The sequence below is a fragment of the Abramis brama genome, assembly GCF_963993115.1.
Source record: "Abramis brama genome assembly, chromosome: 20".
Taxonomy (NCBI): Eukaryota; Metazoa; Chordata; class Actinopteri; order Cypriniformes; family Leuciscidae; genus Abramis; species Abramis brama.
In genome coordinates, this window is record NC_139982.1 from 19,860,878 (window position 1) to 19,881,706 (window position 20,829).

Consider the following 20,829-nt stretch of genomic DNA (forward strand, 5'->3'; position numbering starts at 1 on the left):
TGCTGGATATGGAGGTCCTGGGCTGGTGTGGTTACACGTGGTCTGCGGTTGTGAGGGCGGTTGGATGTACTGCCAAATTCTCTGAAACGCCTTTGGAGACGGCTTATGGTAGAGAAATGAACATTCAATTTATGGGCAACAGCTCTGGTGGACATTCCTGCAGTCAGCATGTCGATTGCACGCTCCCTCAAAACTTGCAACATCTGTGGCATTGTGCTGTGTGATAAAACTGCACATTTTAGAGTGGCCTTTTATTGTGGCCAGCCTAAGGCACACCTGTGCAATAATCATGCTGTCTAATCAGCATCTTGAGATGCCACACCTGTGAGGTGGATGGATTATCTCGGCAAAGGAGAAGTGCTCACTAACACAGATTTAGACAGATTTGTGAACAATATTTGATAGAAATAGGCCTTTTGTGTACATAGAAAAAGTCTTAGATCTTTGAGTTCAGCTCATGAAAAATGGGGGCAAAAACAAGTGTTGTGTTTATAATTTTGTTAAGATACAGATTGTAATTTCTTATTTAAAGTCAACATGGAATCAAAATAGTATTTAATAGCCTTTACAAAAATAAATACGTATTAGTTTATAGTATTGTTACTATAAACAATACTATATGTACTATACTAATACTATAAACTGATAAAATCAAATCCTGCTCTGCCTTTTTTTTTCCCCTCTTTGCATTTTTCTATTTTACAATATGTAACATTATGGAAGTGAAATGAGTTGCGAATGCAGTTTCATGTTAACTTGTGCAAAATGAACCCATTATGCTAGTTCATTTTTGCCAATAATAAGACAATACATTTTAATATCGTGTTCGCATCAAGGGCCTCTCCACTAAACATTTCAATGCATTCAGTAATGTTTAGATGATTTGCCTACAGACTTCACGGTTAAGCCTTTCTGACCTGTTAAAGTCCTTCTACAGACTCGATAAGCATACTTCAGTGGGCTTTAACTCTGTTGTCTGGACGCATTGATTAAGCCAACACATTTAGTTAATTAAGGTTATACACAGCACAGATGTCTCAAGTCATCCGTCCCCACAGGACAGAGGTCAAAGGTTAGGCAACACACCCAGGACTTGTTTGAAATGTTCAGCTATTTTCCTTTTTTATTAATTACCAGAAGCCCTCCTAATCATGCGTGTGCGTATCTCTCTGTGTTTATGCCGCTTCGTTATGATGGTCTGTTTCAATTAGTATGCTAATTTAAAACAGATTTTAATTTTTATTTTTTGCAGAGTGTTCCTCAGGTGGTATCAGCATTAAGTAATGTTATTCCGTTCTGGATCAAAACAGGGATGAAAGGAATTATGTACTGTGTCATGGATGTTAATTAACTGAAGGGTGGTGTGGATTCGTTTGCATGTGTGCGTCTACACAGCCATGACACTTTCTATCAGTCACCTTCAAGGAAATATACATATAGATATATATAGATAAAGTACACTTTATGTTTAAACATATAATTATTATTATTATATTATTTAGTATAGTCCTGTAGTAACCAGATCATTAATTGTGGTATTAAACTCTTTATTGTCAGAACATGACAAACACTTCACATTTTTGAATTCTTTACACTTTTCCAGTCATTTTGCTGTAACAAAATAAATATCTTAATAGAAAAATCAATTTTTAGTTTCTGCTTGTGCTAACGGGTGATTGTTTCAAGTAATAAAGCAGATTTGTGTTGCCTGACTTTGATGACACGTATCTTCAGCACAGTTTGCAGTGCAGGCTGCAATATTAATAATATTACATGTTTTGTCTCTTAGAAATGCACATTTGACATTAGCTTGAGTTGACAGTAGTAGTACTAGCTTGAGTTAGGATGCAGATGTAAATTTACGTTCATTAACAAAAACAGTAACATCTGTAAAAATGGTAACAACCTAATTTTTATATGGTATAATTTAAATATTCTGATTATTTGAGTTTTATTCAAATTAACCATTGGTCTTCCATAGTAAAATAGTTTTTATGATATTTGTATGAAAACAGTAGCCTAAATACATTCAGTAGCCTATAAAAGTACAAATGCTATAGCTTAATCACAAAATACTGTAATTAAACTCCATTACTCCTTTAATACATTTAATACATGTCTACATTAATAATAAAATAAAATTCTGTGGGACAAAATGGCGCAGTGTTACAAAGCTTGTGCCGCGCTGCCATTGGAACTTTTAGCCAGATGGATAAATGGTCTATGTGGAGCGGTTCAAATGAGTGGCGCTGTTTCGTTCCGCTTTTGGCGCACAAGCATGGTTTCGAACATTTATCGATTACTTGTTATCGTTTAATCGAGGAAAATTATATTGCGATAATTATCGTTTTATCTCCAAGCCCAAGTTGAAACCAGACCAGAAAGTGCCAATAAGAGCAACGTGCCAGTCGATTCAGCTGAGCTGGGTTATGCTTTAATGGTTTGTTGACTTTAGTCTGTAGAGGTCCAGACTCCTGCAGTCCCGAGACTTTTCCACACACTGACAGCAGATATGTCCTCATTTTGTCCTTTTTTGCTGTTGTACCACCTCTTGACAGGAAAAAAGCAGTGCCTCTTCCCATCTTCGCGGTTACATTACCGCGTTGTCCACAGTCTTTATTTTATTCTAGACCATGGTGCTACAGAGATTTTGACCCCGTTGGCTCTGTGAGACTAATTGCTCCATAAATTGGCCTGGAGACATGCTATCCGCATCGCTCCCAGCTGGAGTTCAGACTCACTTGCGTATACGCTTTTTACTAATGGTCGTAAATGCTGGGAAAAGGAGAGATTTTAAAAGGCGGCAGACAGCAGGCTCTGCCGGGTCAGCAAGTAGACATATTTGAGAAGAATATTTGAGTCAAAAGAATAACAAAATTTGCCTATAATAAGAAGCAGTTTTTGCTCCAGGGCTGCAAAGATTTATTTAGTCTAGAGCTTGAGGCTGAAGAATACTTTAGGGATGCAGCAGTGTGTAAATTCTGGGTTTTAAATCTGATAATCAACAGTTTGATAACCCTGTTGAAACAGAAGCAGCTAAATTAACAAATTAATCACAAAAAAACTTGCTTCGACACAAGATGTGTTATCTAAAATGTATGAAATGTGATCTCAATAATGAATGTAATAATTGTAACTTGTTATCTCATTTTATTTCTTGCAATTCCGAGTTCATTGAACTTTAAAAAATTGAGTTAATAGAATGAAGGAGATTGGTTTAATTGACAGAAACTCAAAATATTATGTTATCTGAACCACATAGTTGATTTGACCAAAAAAAAACTGTTTTTTCTTGTGAGATGTTGTGAGATGTTTCCTGAAAAATATGAGAAATAAAGTTAGAATTATGTTATAAACTTGCTATTCTGACTCAAAAACTGCACAAAATGGTACAGAATGCCTTTTAAAAAAAAAGTTAAAACTATTCATTTCATCCAGCATCTTAAAAAATGCGGTGTTCTTGGCATGAGATGCAGCACAACAGACAAACAGACATGTCCATCGGACATGTGACCAACAGCACATACGTTTACAGGGGTTCACAGTTTACAGAGGTTGCTTTTTGCTCTATCGTTACTTAAAGCATATGTTCTTTTTTTCTTTTTTTTAAATGATCACTGAATAATATTAGCCACCGGTATATTGTGCATTTCTTTGTTTTGTGGAAAGTGTCTTCACTGAATATGACTCTATAGAGATGTGAGCTGGCTTGCGCTATGATCCTCATGAGTGTCCCTGGCATACTTAAATGAGACGCGCACTGTGATCTTAATGTAAATTCGTTGCTTATTTGCATAGAGTTAATACTTCCGATGCAATACAATTATTGTAAAAGCATCGCAATCAATCAAAAGTTAATCCAAAAAGTGGAGTTTTTGAGGTATTGTACATCAGACATGAGGTATAACGGCGATAAATAGGTGCAATGAGTCATGCGTTCCTGCATTTAATTATACACTATACATCTTATACATATTTAATTTATTCATTATTCAAGACTGGCATTGTGACACAATAGTAATTGACTAAATAAAAGTGTTGCATAGGTGATTAGTGTGATAGCTTGGAAGTCTGTTTACAGTGCTCTACTTTCCCTTCCACTTTCTTCTACTGCAGTAGTAGGATGTTTTATCTGATTTCTCCAGTCAGCAGAAAACACAAGGGATTGGTACTATCTGTCCTATAACAACCTCTTCTCCTCTGTACACCAGGCCACTGGGACTTGTGGGCATATGCGAATTTGCTAATGAAATGCATTCATTGGTGCCCGTTTTAAAGGAATAATTCAACTAAAAATAAAAATTCTTTCATCATTTATTCAGCCCGACTGACTTTCGTCCTACTGTAGAAGAGTCAATGACAAATAGGAGTGTCCGCCATAAAGAAGAAGAAATATCTTTTTGAAATCTAATTTAAAACAAGTGTCAGGTTGTAAGAGATGTACTCTTTGTATTCATGTTGGTTTCTGGGAAAAAAAACTTTGTTTAATTAAACTTTTTTTAATGTCATGTGGTGAAACCAAGTAAAAAGTATTAGCATTTTCCTTATTAAATCAGTGTTAGGGGTAATGCGTTACAAGTTACATGAGTTTTGTAATCAGATTACTTTTTCAAGTAACTAGTAAAGTAACTTGTTACTTTTAAATTTACAACATTTTGAAGAAAAAAAATCACCTTTGATAACACCATTGAAGAGGTCTATTCAAGGCATTAAATATTGCGTTTATAATGCATTTTTGAATATGGTGAGCGTTTAGCAGAATGTTAATGCTGCTCTTTTCTATATACAGTGCATACTACCAAGTGCTAGTTAGCAGTTTTGGTAAATGAATGGAGCAGCTTTGCAGGTTCTTCCCTTTAACACATCCCACACATCAATACAAGACCCAGATGAATATTTAGGAGATCATTTATCTTATCATTACCTTTCATTAAGTCTCAGAAGCCATTCACACCCCGGCCTGACACCGTAGCCGAGCGATAACTAATTTCTGAACAGTGACCTAGGTGGGCAATTAAGCATAGGCAGAGGGCTGAAAGTGAGAAAACATCTAACATACATGCCACTAATTGAGGCGCCAAGACAAGAATGACTAATGTGGAGGTACGCAGTTGAGGGAATTAGAAGCGTACTGCACCGCTTTCACTCTCGCTCTCTTTCTTTTCTCTGTGCAAATGTCTCGGGATGCTGGTGGACAGTCAAAGGCACATGTGCTTTCATTACCAGACGTCGCTGAGCTCTATTACATTTGAGAGACTGAGATCCGTACAAATGAGTCCCTAAGCCAGAAGATGCTGTTTACTAAAACATAAAGGAGTACAGAGCCCCCCAAAATTATTTTTTTTAAATGATTTACTCATGCTCATATCATTCCACATTATTTCTACAGTGGAACAGAAAAGGATATGTTTAGCAGAATGTCCAAGCTGCTGTCTTCCATATAATGGAAGTGGATAGGGACTGACTTTTTTTGTAGTTCCAATGACAAATGTGTGTGTAAAGAAAAGTCTACACTACTGCTATTCAAAAGTTTGTGGTGGATAAGATTTGTTTTTATCTTATGCTCACCAAGGCTGTATTTATTTGATCAAAAATACAGTAAAAACAGTAATATTGTGGAATATTATTGCAATTTAAAATGACTTGTTTCTATTTTGATACATTTTAAGATGTAATTTATTCATGTGATGTCACATGATCCTTCAGAAATCATTCTAATATACTGATTTGCTGCATTATTATCAATGTTGAAAACAGATGTGCTGCTTCATTATGGCAAGTCCTTTTAACATTTAAAAGCTCATTTTGACTATCCGGAATTAACATTGTAGATATCAACAATGTCTTTCTGACTAGTCGTAATTACATTTTGGATAGTTGGAATTGTCATTTAAGATATCTGTAACGTAATTGTGACTAGTCGAAACAACAGATAGAGATATCTGTAATTCATTTTTGACTAGGCAAAACTGAATTACAGATATCTGCAATGACGTCATTGAAAACGACATTCAACTCATCACACATCTTAAATGACAATTGCAGATATCTGAATTGTAGATATCTGTAATGATAAACCCCATACAAATGAATGGCAAAAGTGATGTCATTTGTCCTAGAAAGAATGTCTTTGTGGATATCTGAAATTACAATTATGGATAGGAAGAATGTAGTTGCGGATATCTGAAATGTTCTTTTTGACTAGGCAAAACTGAATTACAGATATCTGCAACACATATCCAGTCTAGCTGTTAAATGTTAAAATGGCTTGCCATAAGACCACCTAAACCAAGACCAGAGTGTGTTGAGACCAAGACCAGACAAAGACCAGACCATGCTCCCCTCAAATTCATCTGAAAGATTCTCTTTTACTGCCTGAAAATATCTTGAATATTTGTGGCTTTTTTTTCCTTTTCATTTTGGGGAAATTTTTTGACACAATTCCCTGTTAAATTCTGACACAGCACAACAGAAATCAAATTAGAAATAAGTTATTTATTACATTTTAAGCGGGAAGTTTTACATACAGTCACATTAATTAAATAAATCAGACAAAGCACCGGCAATTTTTTTTATTTATTTTTTTTCAACAGGGACAATGTGCAAAAAACATTAATTAAAGATGCTTTGCACCAGATTTAGCTTGAGCTAGTTTCCATCTGCAGTCCCCGAGCAGGTGAATTACAATACAAAATATACAATATAAAATGTAATTAGTCACTTAAATACAACTATTAATTAATACATTCAACCATTCCCCATTACAGCCATCAGTCCAAGTAAATTTAGAGATATCCCAGTTGTGGTCTTGATTGATTTTGAAATAAAATCCAGAGTCCTCAGACAAGACCTTCAAAAAAGTCTTGAGTACTACAACAATATGATTTGTGGATGATATTTCAAGTCTTCTGAAGCCTTTCTTTGTACGAGCAACATAATTTAAGTAAATATTAACTGAGAATCTTGCTTGCAATCATGTTCACCATTCACTTTCTTTATGTGGAAAAGAGCAGCTTGGACATTCTGATATAAATAACTCATTAAGTCATACAGTTTTCAAAAGACATGAATGTGTGCACCTTTAAATATGATAAAACTCGACCTGAGTGTGAAACCTTCCCTGGGATATAAAATGAGAATCTTTAATTGGTCTGTATGGTAATTTCACTCCTGGGTTCTTCATAAATAAACACCAACAGCAAATACACAAGGCTTGCAGGAACCGACATGAACATCTTGCATTTGTTATTTGGATATCTCCCAGGGCCATTAGTGAAAACTTCTCCTGCAACAGTGTTTTCTCTCCCTCTTCTGTGCCTGTTGGTTATTTCTTCACAGTCTTAGTTCACAGCTATAAACAGTCACCAGAACAGATGGCTCCTCCAACTACAAGCTGTAGTCATGTCAGATCCATCTGCTCTTACTCAATATCACTTCCTGCTTAGGTGGGGCTCCACAGGGCCCGTGTCACTTCCTGTTTCCACTCACCTCATTTCTGGCTTCACTGTCCCTGCTGTGATCACTTTTCTTCAAATATGAAATGTGCTGTTTAGGAGGGAAATTCTATGAATGAACAGATGGTTTGATGGATATATATGTGACTATGGAGGAATTGATGCTTTCATGGATGGATGGATGTGCAAATGATTTTGGGCACATTTGGTGGTTTACATAATGTCTTCTTCTAAATGTTCCAAAAAAAAATTTGTTTTTCAATAATATCTTAAAGGGATAGTGCACCCAAAAATTTAAAATCTCTTACCCTTGTTCCAAATCCTTATGACTTTCTTTCTTCTGTGGAACTTTGAAGAATATTCTGGCCACTTATTTAAAACAACATTAAAGTCAGAAGCAAATTATTAATTATAGCTGACTTTAGAATAAATCTTACATTTTCCCATTGGAAAATCTTGTTTTAAGCATAAACCTGTCTAACTTTAGTATTATTATTATCAGTATTATTATAAATTGTAATATTAATACATTTTAATATTTACTATACTAGTAATATAAAAAATTATAATGAATTGTAACCCTAAAACTGGCTATCCTTAATATTTACTATAATAAAAATGAGCTGTAACCATAAAACATGCTATCTTTAATATTTGCCATAATAATATAGTAAATATAATAATAATAATAATAATATTTGTTGTTGTTGATAATAGTAATAAAAATGAGCTGTAAACATAAAACATGCTAACTTTAAATTTGCTTATAATATTATAGTACATATAATAATAATAATAATAAAACAATTGTTATTTATAATAGTATTAATAATAATTAATTATAGTCAAAAAATGGTAATATTCACGATGATGATGATGATGATGATGATGATAAACCATAACCATAAATCTTGCTAACTTTAATATTTACTGTAATAATAATAATGTTTGATTTAATTAATTATTATTATTTTTTTTAGGTCTTCATATAGATTTAGAACAACCTGATAAGCCTGAGAGTGATTAAATTATGACAGAATTGTAATTTGTTTTGGGGTGAACTTACTTAAAGAGCATCTTGTCTTTAGGCAACACTTCCAAAGTCTGGCACAATCAGACAAAGTCAAACCTCTACTGTCGGGCGAATGCCGTAAACAATTTTCCTTTAGTTGTTAGGAAGTAAACTATTCTCCACAGGATGCCTGATGAGAAGAATCCAGGAGATCGTCTCACACTGTGCGGGGGAATGTCACTCACTCTCAAGAGCCAGTTCCCGTTCCTCATCAGCATATCAACCACTGCACATAATCTCAGAAACAAAACACATTTACATACTCGTGTGTCAGTCATTCATAATCTTGAATTTAAATAATGGGGAGAAAGGTAAGTGGCAGGCGAAATATGGAAGAGCTGGAGTGTTTATGGGTCTATATGTGATTGGTAATTAAGCTTGGGCTCTGTGTGGGTAATGTGTGTTGATTACTGGGCACTGACCAGTGAGATGTGAAGGACAGAGAGAACGGTGGCTGCTGTGAGGGACCTACATTGAGTGCTTTTAAAGAGCCCGAGTCTCTTGTAAGCACAGAGGCATCCATATTTAGAGCCTTACGGGACACATTGCATTTTATAATTCGTATGTCAGGGTAAGGTTTGCATCTTTTCTGAAAGAAGCAAGTTATTAGTAAAAATGAATCGCAGAACGTTTTGTGCTATATGCAGTTTTATATCACTAGAAATGCCTAAAAAATCTGGTAGCATCTAAATTTACTGGCTTTATTCAAGTCAGATATAATATTTAATATGTCTAATGCAACCATGGCTACATTAAGTTAACACCTATAAAAGTAATTTTGGTGTGATCAAGTATACATATTTCTTTCATTTCTGTTGGAAGCTTAAGATGATATTCAGAGTTCAGTTCAAGTTCATTTTCACAAAAATAGTGTCTACCCATTCCTTGTTTTCTATAAAAAAAATATAAAAAAATGTGACGCTTATAATTTTATTAAAGCACTGAACATGAACTCTTCTGTTAAAATTTGTGTATTATTTGAGCTGTAAAGCTTTTTATATCTTTTATTCTTTTTTACAGTGGTTTTAGGGTTCAAGGTGTTATGTTGTCATGGCAATGAAGTTGTTACATTTGATATAACTTCACATAGAAAAGGGTTTTTTTTCCACACTAAAATCAGCAAGAATCACAAAACTCAGTTCGGATCATATTATGGTTTCCAACATTCTTTAAAGTATATTTTGTGTTCAGCTGAAGAAAGAAACTCATACAGATTTGGAACAACTTGAGGTGAGTAAATTATGACTGAATTTGTATTTTTGGTTGAACTATCCCTTTAAACATAATTTTGACATAATTTTAATGTTTATAGATTCATTCCATTGACTTATATTGTAAATGCCTCAATGTAACCCAGATTTTTCCTTTTTTTAAGAAATGGAGGGTTAAGCGGTAATTAATTTTGCGGTAATCAACATAATTCCTTTAATATGCACAGCAATTACATTTCAGTTATAAATTGAATACATTCATAGGGGATAACTGACGGAATTTTTCAGATGTGCGCTGTAGCGGACTAGCCTTGAATTATCCAAAGGAGCGTGAGTCAAATGTCATCCGTAACCCTTTCCCACCAGGCATGAACTCTCGAGGTATGGAAGTCACAGCCAACAGACTGGATCTCAGCATTCCCTTCCTCCCTTTTGTCCCAGGAGTCTGTCTGTGGCGTCCATCCAGGCCACACTCGCAGGTAAGCTCATGCTGTATCTCTGCTCGGGACCTATGCTCCCTGCCATCTGGGCAGGTGCTGCTCCTATGTCCTATCCTCCGATTCGTTTAAAATCCCGGCTGGTGGGTCAGTGCCCCATGTGTGGCGGAGTGCTGATTTCAGCTCTGAAAGGGGCTGGGGGCCAGAAACCCCTCCGAGAGGAGAGATCGTAGCATGACATTAAAAAGGCTTGTGGGTCAGACTTCATCATAGGTCTAATCAGAAGCGTCCTGCTTATTCAAACAAAGGCTGCCCCCTGCGTTTTATTTATATATTTGTTGTTTGAGCTTTAAATGTAACTCCCTCTTTTTTCTTTTACATTACCATTCATAAGTTTGGGGTTTATCAAAGTATGGACAGTAAAGACATGTATAAGATTCTATTTCAAATAAATGTTTTTTTTATTTTTTATCATCATATAATCTTGTTTCCACAAAAAAAAAATAATAATAATATTAATTACAATGATTTCTGAAGGATCACATCGCATGAATACATTCAATTTTAAAATGTACTCAAATAGAAATCAGTTTAAATTGAAATAATATTTCACAATATTACTGTTTTTTTTTTTTTTGTTACTGTATTATTGATCATTAAATAAATGCAGCCTTGGTGAGCATAAGAGACTTCTTTCAAAAACATTTTAAAAAATCTTACTGACCGCAAACTTTTAAACAGTAGTGTGTGTGTGTGTGTGTGTGTGTGTGTGTGTGTGTGTATATAATACAATTATTTTTTAAATACTGTAATATTGTAGACAGTGTTATATTTTCAAATGGTATTAATACTTATTTAAAGTCATATTTTATATGTATATGTATGTATATACTGTATATATATAAGTATTTAAATTAATAAATTAATATGAATATATTAAAACAATAAAATTGTAATCTAAAATACTAAAAAACACATAAAATCAAGATTTCTTTAAGATTATTTCTAAGCAGTCATAATTACAGTAAAAATTCTGTAAAATGATCTATATCAGGGAGCTGTTGAATATTGTGCCAGAGAACGGGAAGCCACAAAGGTTGAGAAGCACTGGTCTGGGGCACTAAGTGAGCCAGAAAAAAAAATGGTTCATGATGCCCTTGGGTCTAATTTACTGTGTATACCGACTTGAATGAAATACTTTGATTTTGACAATCACTTTGCTCCTTCAAACCACTAACTGCTGTGCTCTAAAGTGCTATTGTGATTTGATTTATCTACAAAATTCTTTTTCATTTAAACCGTCAGCCAATCCAGAGAGGTAAAATGACACCTTCTCCAACCTTTCTTGGTGGGTAAATTTGACCATAAGAGAGTGCATTAGTGTGCATTGGAGCATTAAAAGTCTGGCATTTTGGCATTGGATTACATTCAAACTCTGTTAAGCGGTTAGAACTAATTGGACTCTCTCTCATTTCATTATCTAATGTCAAACTAAAGAACTGCTTTAATGCACTTAAAGACTTTTTTAGAGACTTAAGGCACGGCGGCTGTAATGCGGCTGTTAATATTCCCACGTGCAGGTCCTTTAAAGACGTGATAAATGGTGTCTAAACCCTCAGCCAACATTAGCGATTAGCTAGCATTCATCAGTGCCCTACTACACCTGAAAAGCAGCTATTAGCCTCCAGGCAACAAAACACATATAATAAATGCACCTCCTGCAACCTAATAATTTATACATTTGCAGAAAGCCAAAATAGCCGACCTGAACAACCTCGGTGTGTAAGCCAGCAGTTTACAAAGAAGTGACGAATATCTCTCTCTCCATTTGGATACGTCTGCTACAGAATGATCAATAGCACAACATATTTGCCTAAAAGTTCTGGAAGAAAAAATAAATAAAAGCTAGTGAATAATATGAAGATGTTTGTGAAGTGGTTTATAGCTCAAGCTTTATAAATTGTTTACTTCAGCTCTCTGTTAAAGCAGTATTCCAGTTAAATACTAGTTAAACCCAAATGACAGCACAAATTTTCACACACACACACAAAAAGCAAGCAAAAATCTAGGTTACAGTAAGGCACTGACAATGGAAGTGAGTGGGGCCCAATCGTAAACGCTAGATTACTCATTGTTTCATTTGTAAAGCCACAAGACTTTAACAATATGTCTGACATTTTCTGTGAACTCGTAATATTCTTTTACGTGTTTCATAGTGTAACGATCACCAGTGAGAGTGGCCGGGATAACCATCCAACCCGGACAATCACCACACATCCACAAACTACATTTCCCATAATCCTTTGCCCAGACTAATCAGCCATGATCACATTCACCTGTATGTCATTACCTTGTTTAGCTCACCCCATATAAGCCTGGTTTTCACATTCATTCCCTGCGGAGTCTTGTTTAGTGTCTCTACTGCAATTCCGAGCATTCTCTCTGTTCTTCCCGTTTTCTTGGATTCCCCTTTTTTGCTTGTTTCCCCTGCCTTTTTTGTTTGTTTGTTTCGACTACTTACTTTGTGTTTATGACCTTTTGCCTTTTATTTGGATTACTCTTTCAAATAAACACTGCATTTGGATCCTCAACCTTTGTGTCTCAGAGCAGTACGTGACACATACGCTCTGCCTTCGAATTTTAGTTTTTAAGTCCTTTAGATACAAAACCCTTTATGATGCCAGAGTTTCTAAGGCATCATATTTCTCTTTGCGTCTAGAGCAGCCACCTCTTGTGCGCAAATGGATAATATGGTGATAATTTCCCCCCAGCCTTGCTCATTGTATGCCAAAATAGAAATTTTCCTAAGCATTTCTTTTCTTGGACGCACTAGGGCCATCTTCAGTAAAGCAGCAAAGCCTCTCATTCTCATTTCCTATTCTTTGAATTGGGCTTGCTTGTCCAATCAAAAGGACTATGGACTCGGTGCTCCTCTCTGTATGACAGTGGATTACGGCTTTTGTCGGTGATGTAGCTGTGCTGTATTATGCTTCTCTCAACAGTGGGTTGTCCTCAGAGAGTTTGTCCTTTTTGGGTACACTCGCACACACACATGCACATATGCATACACACAGTAACACAAGCTCAATAATTGCTGTTTGGCCAGGCCTGAGGGTGTTAATATTAAGCTGGCATGAAGCGGTGAGACTGCCATGAAACAGCATTTGTAAAAGTCAAAGTCCTGCTTTGGTCAGCAAAAAGAAACCCACAAGCCTTTTTTTCTTCTTTCTGAAGTCAGTTTTGAAAAAAGCTAGTGAATATTCCACAATGTTGTCACATCTCCTATAAAAACGGCATGTATAAATATGCAACCCTGCCACACAAACATTAAAATTGAAACTGTATTAATAGAATTAAAAATTTGCATATTTAAGTTTGGGGTTGGTAAGATTTTTTAATGTTTTTACAAAGAAGGCTCTACACGGCTTCATTTATTTGATCAGAAATACAGTAAAAACAGTATATTCAGTATCAGTACTCCAGTCTTCAGTGTCACGATGCTTCTGAAATCATGCTAATATTCTGATTTGCGCAATTATTTATCAATGAGGAAACAGTTGTGTTGCTTAATATTTTTGTGGAAACTTCTCTTTTTTTTCATGATTCCTTGATGAATATAAGGTCTAAAAGAAACATTTATTTGAAATATATAAACAAAAATCTACATTATAAATGTCTTTACATTCACCTTTGTTTAAAATTAAAACTTCTTTCAATTTTGAACAATAGTGTAGACGAATTATATACATTAAATGGTGATAAATTAATTTAATTAATTTAAATCTATGCATTTGGCAGCCATTTTTATCTATAGCAACTTAAATTAGGATATACAGTAAATTTTATATACATTTTTTTAGAGTTTAAGATTACATTCCCTATACAATTAAGTATATATTAAGATTACACAATGACATAATTTTTGATAATGAATAAATAATTAAATAAATATATTGATTGTTTTATATCATGTTACTTCTCTCTGATACTTCATAGAGCAAACTAACGCAAATTTGTGTTGCACTCCAGTATCTATAGAAACACCAGGCTGGTTTAGGACAAGAGCTTTGGGACTGATTAATGAGATTTCAGTTTTATCTTTGTTGAGCTTGAGAATGTCCAGCTTTAAATTAGAGATGCAGGCAGTTGATGAGAGGTTGGAAGGATGTGGTGATGGGAACTAAAATATATGTTTGCATCTTTGACAAAAATTATTTCTCCAAATGGAAGCATGTAGATTAAAATGAGTAGAGGGCCCCGGATAGATCCCTGGGGGACGCCCTGCCTAACAGCAGTGGTGGAGGATTTATGTCTCTGAAAAGGAACAAACTGCTTCCTGTCATTGAGATAAGACATGAATCAGAGGTAAACTGTGCTAGAGATGCCAGTGGCTGAATAGATACGCGTAGCTTTTGTTTAAACAAATGCATCATTATCCTCAGGTTTAACTCTCCAGGGATCACTTTCCTGTGATTTGCTAGTGCACTGCCTACTTAAATGCAACCTCTTTTGACATCCTCAGTGTCTAGTAAATATGTGATAAAAATGTGTCTGCTTACAATTTAGCATTTGCATAAGAGTTTCAAAACAACAGAGGGATGTCATCAACCTTGAAATGACTAATCAAAAAGGATCTTACAGAATCCACATGCATCCAAAGCTTTCATAATTGCCTTGTTCAGCACATTAACGTTTTTGTTACATCTCCTCATCTTTCATTTCTGTTTTTATTAAAGTTGAATTTGTTTGTGCTTGTTATAAAGTACAAAATAGTGTCACACTAAGTCCCCAGAGAGTGCGAGACAGGCCCGCTGTTGCTCGACAGGGTGCATATCTGTAACCTTGATGTCAAATGCTTATTAGCACTTGCTTCTACTGTTGCCCTTCTCAAAGCAACTGCCAGCACTGAGAGCGTTGAATAAATGCACCCTCAATGTGCTCTGACAGCACTCAGCACTCGCTTAACTGTGGCGTTTGATTATGTGCTTATTATATACCAGTAAACAGATGCGTGGACTGGTGAGGCTGAGAAGGCTGATGTGATTTGACAGGCTCTAGAAACAGAGGAACTGAGTAGACAATGGGAGGAAGCGAGAAAACTGCATCCCAATTTCACATGTGAAATTATGTAAACGCAACCTTGTGTTTCAATCTGGATTCAAGATTTCACACTGTACACTGGTAAACTCTAACTTTGTCATTTTCATATTTGGTTTGACAAATCAAATGCAATAGGTTTTAATAACTATCCATGTGTGGAAGTGTTACTACACTGTAAAAACATTATTGTTGGTTTAACTTAAAAAAAGCAAGTTACATGGTTGTGTTCAAATTTTAAGTTAATTCAATGAAGGAGATTGTTTTAGTAAATAGAAACTCAAAATTTTGTTATCCGAACCACATTAATTATCTTAGTTGATTTGTGATAACAAATCATGAATTCATTTTTTACAGTGTTGATTTGTTCTGCTTGTCTTGTTCTGCTTGGGATAGTTCGTCAAAAAATGTAACTTCTGCCATAATTTACTCACCCTCATGTCATTTCAAACATGTATTACTTTCTTCTGTGGAACACAAAGATAAATCTTAAAAAATGTCTCTGTGAAAATGAAAGTCAATGTTCTACAAAATATCTTTTTTGAAAGTCATTCAGATTTGGGACAACATGAGGGCGAGTAAATTATGACAGATTTTTCTTTTTTTTTTGGCGAACTATCCATACATTTTCTGAAACATACAGAACAAATATTAGTTTATCACTCTTATTACCATTTTGTCAGTTTTAACTGTAACACTCTGAAGACGCTGAAACTAAAAGTTATTGCGACTGTACAACGCTCATGAATATTTAATGAGTTGAGCCACTTATGCAGTTTATTATTGGTTGTCTGCATGGTAAATGGGACTTTTAGCACAGATGTCACTTATCAACGTCAAAATGTGTGCCTAGATCTACAGGGTGGGCCATTTATATGGATACACCGTAATAACATGGGAAATGGTTGGTGATATTAAAGTCCTGTTTGTGGCACATTAGTATATGTGAGGGGGCAAACTCCTCAAGATGGGTGGTGTGTACTAATATATACTAATATGCCACAAACAGGACTTTAATATCACCAACCATTCCCATGTTATTACGGTGTATCCATATAAATGGCCCACCCTGTATTTTGTATTTTAGTGTCTGCTGTTTTTTTTAAAGAGCTTCTTAAACTTTTACCAAACAGTGAAATTTCTAAATGGGTTAGTTTACCCAAAAGTCATATAGCTTTGGAGCAAGATGAGGGTGAGTAAATGATTTTTGGATGAACTATCCCTTTAAATAATTGACCAAATTCTAATTTATTGACTGTTTATTGCAAAGTCCCGCCCATTTAAGAGCTCACCCAATAAACAAAGGTTTCAGTCTACAAAAAACAATTTGAAAGCCTAATATCTAATGAATCTCATCTGAGCAGGACTCTAAATGACACATTCAGAGGCTGTTGACCAGTCAACATTGATCTTTGTTTAAAATGAATGGTAAAAGTATCTACATAGACTCCCCTTGAAGAAATGTTGCCTAACAACTCTAGCATTCTAGATCCACAATGGAAATATTTTCAAAATGTCAAGTGTGAAACATTGCTTAACCTGGGGTTAAAAATGAGGTTTAAAAAGACGTTTCCCCTTTATGCAATCATCATAAGTGGGATGCGATGTTGTTTCCAGAAGAATATTTTCAATCCTCTGTTTTCTGTTCTATTTGTTCTTTCTCTTTTCTAAAGTCTTAGAACTTTGATGCCCATTTTGTTCCGTCCCCCATTTCCATGTCCCAGGATGATTTGTGGGGCTCACTGAAGGGCGAAGTGGGATTCCACCAGGTTAAAACAATGAGTGGGAAAGTGATAGATGAACCGACTCCAGCCACATTTGTCTTCGGTTTAACATTTTCTTGTATCAATTGTTTCAGGAAAGCTTGCTTAATATGCATTTTTGAGCGTCCTGGTGCTGAAGGAAGGAATGAATCAACTCTGGAACAAAAGAAGAATAGCAAGACGATTTGGGACTTCAAGACTCTAATTAAGAACAAGGTACTTCACTCTGTTGCCTGTTGCAATGAGAGCTTTATGACGAATCTCTGGCCGTTAATACTATTTAAGATTGTCCAACTAATGTCTCACGTTGAAGTAATTGAAGTAAACAGTCAATTATATTGTCCAGCTCTGAAACTTCTTGAAATATTGCATGACATGTTTGATTTCGTAAAACTGGATTCATTGTCTGTTTATGAAGCCAATAGTGAACCTTCTCCATCTACAATGGCATGAATTAAACTAATGGCTTTGGAATAAGACAAGGGGCATCGGGACAATATGGAAGCGCGCTCGTGTGCAGCCATGTGCAAAATTGATATTTCACAATATCTGATTTATCACAGGGCTCATTCTGTTTAGCGTCATTGTCTGTTTATATTCACTTATGTTTTGCAGTGTGAAGATTGTCTGTTTATGCACAGAGGTCATAGACAACTTTACAATCGGACAGTGTACAGCCGTGATGAATAGTCAGTTTTGACAGTGAAATGGATACTCTAATCTATATATTGACAGGTAGTTGATAAATGGCATGAAAGGCAGGTGTTCACTGATAATGAGCCAGCAAAGCAACCAGCTGATTAAGCTCCAACTTTGATTCCTAAGTTCGACGTCCTTTGATTCATCCTTTGGGAAAAGACAGCAGATGAATGGAAGAATGTCTCTTGGTAGCTCTACTTCTGGGTCAAAGATGTATACAGTTTTAGTAGCATCGCTGCAGAAAACAACATTTTACCTGACAGTGTGTCTTGGATGTTACATATTATATTTTTTTCAATTGCTTGCCCAACACTGGATGTATGTAAGTGCTACTTTCCTTATATTTATGATGGCACTCTTGTGGGAAGTGATGTGCTTTCAATATAAACATTATTCTTTCAATCAAATCAAAGCTAGTTATTCACGCTACAAGCTTTTATGGAGGGAAGCGGATACGCATCAAATCTTTCGCTGCAATAGCAATAAAACGACACGGCCGGGAATCCAAACTTGTAAAAACACTCCCAAGGACTATTGCTGTTCCAGAAGGTGCCTGTGGTTCGGTCCTTTGGGATTGCCTGACGAATAAGAAGAATGATGAATGGACTGTCTCGGGGCTAATCTGTCTTCTGAGGGGTTAAACAGCATTCAGTTCAAACCTCGCTAACTGTTCTACTGTTTGAAGACAACATGAAAGTGCTTTGTTGTTTTAGCTGTGAGAAACCGTGTATGTAGACGCACACAAAGCTCTTTTCTTTTTTTTTTGGCTTTTCTTTCTGATATCAGGGCATGCCAGACATGACAATTTAAAAGCTAGAGTCTATTACTGTGCAAATGAGCGAGATGGTGCCATCTTTTTTGTTTTTCAAAGATATCTTCAATCAATTCCATTTTTTTTTTTTTTTTTTTTGCTACTTTACCTCAAAGTACATTAGTATTTTACATATTTAAAGTGAAACAGAAATGTGTCACAGGTTTGAAAGCATTCCTGGTGTTTGAACATTGAAAATTGTGCAATCTTCTCCTTCTGCTGTCAGTGAATGGACATTTATGTTTATAGTGATACAAATATGCGTACATTTTACAGTTCCCATCGCTAAAGCAACACTTGAAGAGCCTTTGCATCAAACTATTATAAATTTAGGCTTTTAGATATAAATGAGGCAATTAAAAGATGTTTATAAATGATATGCCCCAGGGTTGATTTGCACTCTGTGTATATCATGAGAGGTGAAAGTTCTCAATAAAATATAAATATAAACCACTCAAGTGAAGCAGCTTTAATTAAAACACAGCTGCTGCAAGGCCAAAGACAAGCACCGGTGCAAAATGACCAGTGGTGGCTTTCACCACTTCATCTATCATATTAATCTTGATATAATTATATATTTTATATTATAAAATAATGAATAGACAGTAATGATTTTTCTCTTACGAGGGGGAGATTAACGAGACTTTAGAAATTGGGCTTTAAATAAAAACATCCCTGTAAGACATTTCTAACGGTTCACTGTAAAATGTTCTTAATCAGTATTTTTGTCTTTTCTTCCCAGTACAAAATATCAAATCCTCCTAAAATACTTTTGTTTTACTTAAGAAGCAAAAGTACATTAGATATGAAGACTTGATTTCAAAAATAATAATTGATTGTTGATTTTTCTTACTCTATTGGCAAATAGTTTTCAGCATAAATCTGAAATCAGCATCAATTTATTTTACAATTAAGTAATTAAAATAAAAATAATATAAAAAAATACAATTATATGTGAATTAAAAATTGTGAAGATATAGGGCCCTATTTTAACGATCTGAAACACAAGTATCAAGCGCGAAACGCAAGTAACTGTGGGCGGATCTCGATAAATGACTCTTGCTTCCGACGCAAATCTAAAATGGGTTGGTCTGAAGTAGCTTCATTATTCATAGGTGTGGTTTGGGCGTAACGTGAAATAAACCAATCAGAGCGTCATCTCACATTCCCTTTAAGAGCAGGCGCGCTTGTTCCATGGCGGATTGCTATTATAACGGCAGATTTGCCAGGCGCACGCCAGGAGCGGTTCACAGCCGAGGAGACCGACGTTCTCGTCAGGGCCGTAAAACACAGAGAAGTGACATTGTATGGGGTTGGAGAAACACACCCAAATTAGCTTCGCTTAAACAGGCGTATACAAATTTGGGTAAATGTGTAAGCTAGATTTATGCCTATTTTTTCACATCTTCATGGACACAACAATGATTTCCCTCATGTGTTAATATTTTTCCCTGTAATAATGTATGGTTTTCTAAAAATGAGAACGGCTGCGTCTGTGTGTAGATGAGATAAGTAAAGTGTGCCAAGCATGCACCCTTAAAATAGCATATGAATAACATGCGCAACGCGCCACTGACTTTAGACTAGGTTTTTCCTGGTCAGTGGCGGAATTGTTTTCTGAAACTGCAAAATAGCACCAGGGAACGTTTGCGCCGGAACACGCCTCCTCTTTTCGCTGAACCGCCCCCGGGAGCGCAAATGCATTTCCTACTTTACCGACGTGCGTCTGTGGAGGGAAAAGTCCGCTGTGTGTCGGGTGCAAAATAGGAATGATACATGCGTCGGTGTACAAAGTCAATTGCGCTGGGTGCAAGATAGGGCCCCTTATGTTACAAAAATAAGTCTATAATCAAATAAATGCTGTTCTTTTGAACCTTTTATTTATTAAAGGGGTCATGAACTGAGAAATAAAATTTCCCTTGAGCTTTTGACATATATGTCAAAAGAAACTTACAGGATTTTCTTATAGTATGATGACCTCTTATAAGAGGTCATCATACTATAAGAAAATCCTGTAAGTTTCAGAACTGAAAACGTCCTTGTTCGTCCAAAAACAGCTTTTATTGTAACAAATAAAAGAAAGCAGAAGAAAATGAACGCCTACTTCATCATTGCAACTTCACTGGACTAAAAATAACATTACCTTCCAAAGGATCCTAATGCTAGGAATGTGGTTATTTATTTTCAACAATGTGAATGTCTCAGTTGAGCATTATTTATTTGTATTCGGTTAATTTCACTGTTGATTCTTTGGAAAATGAGTCGCAATTTCGGCGCAGGGTTTG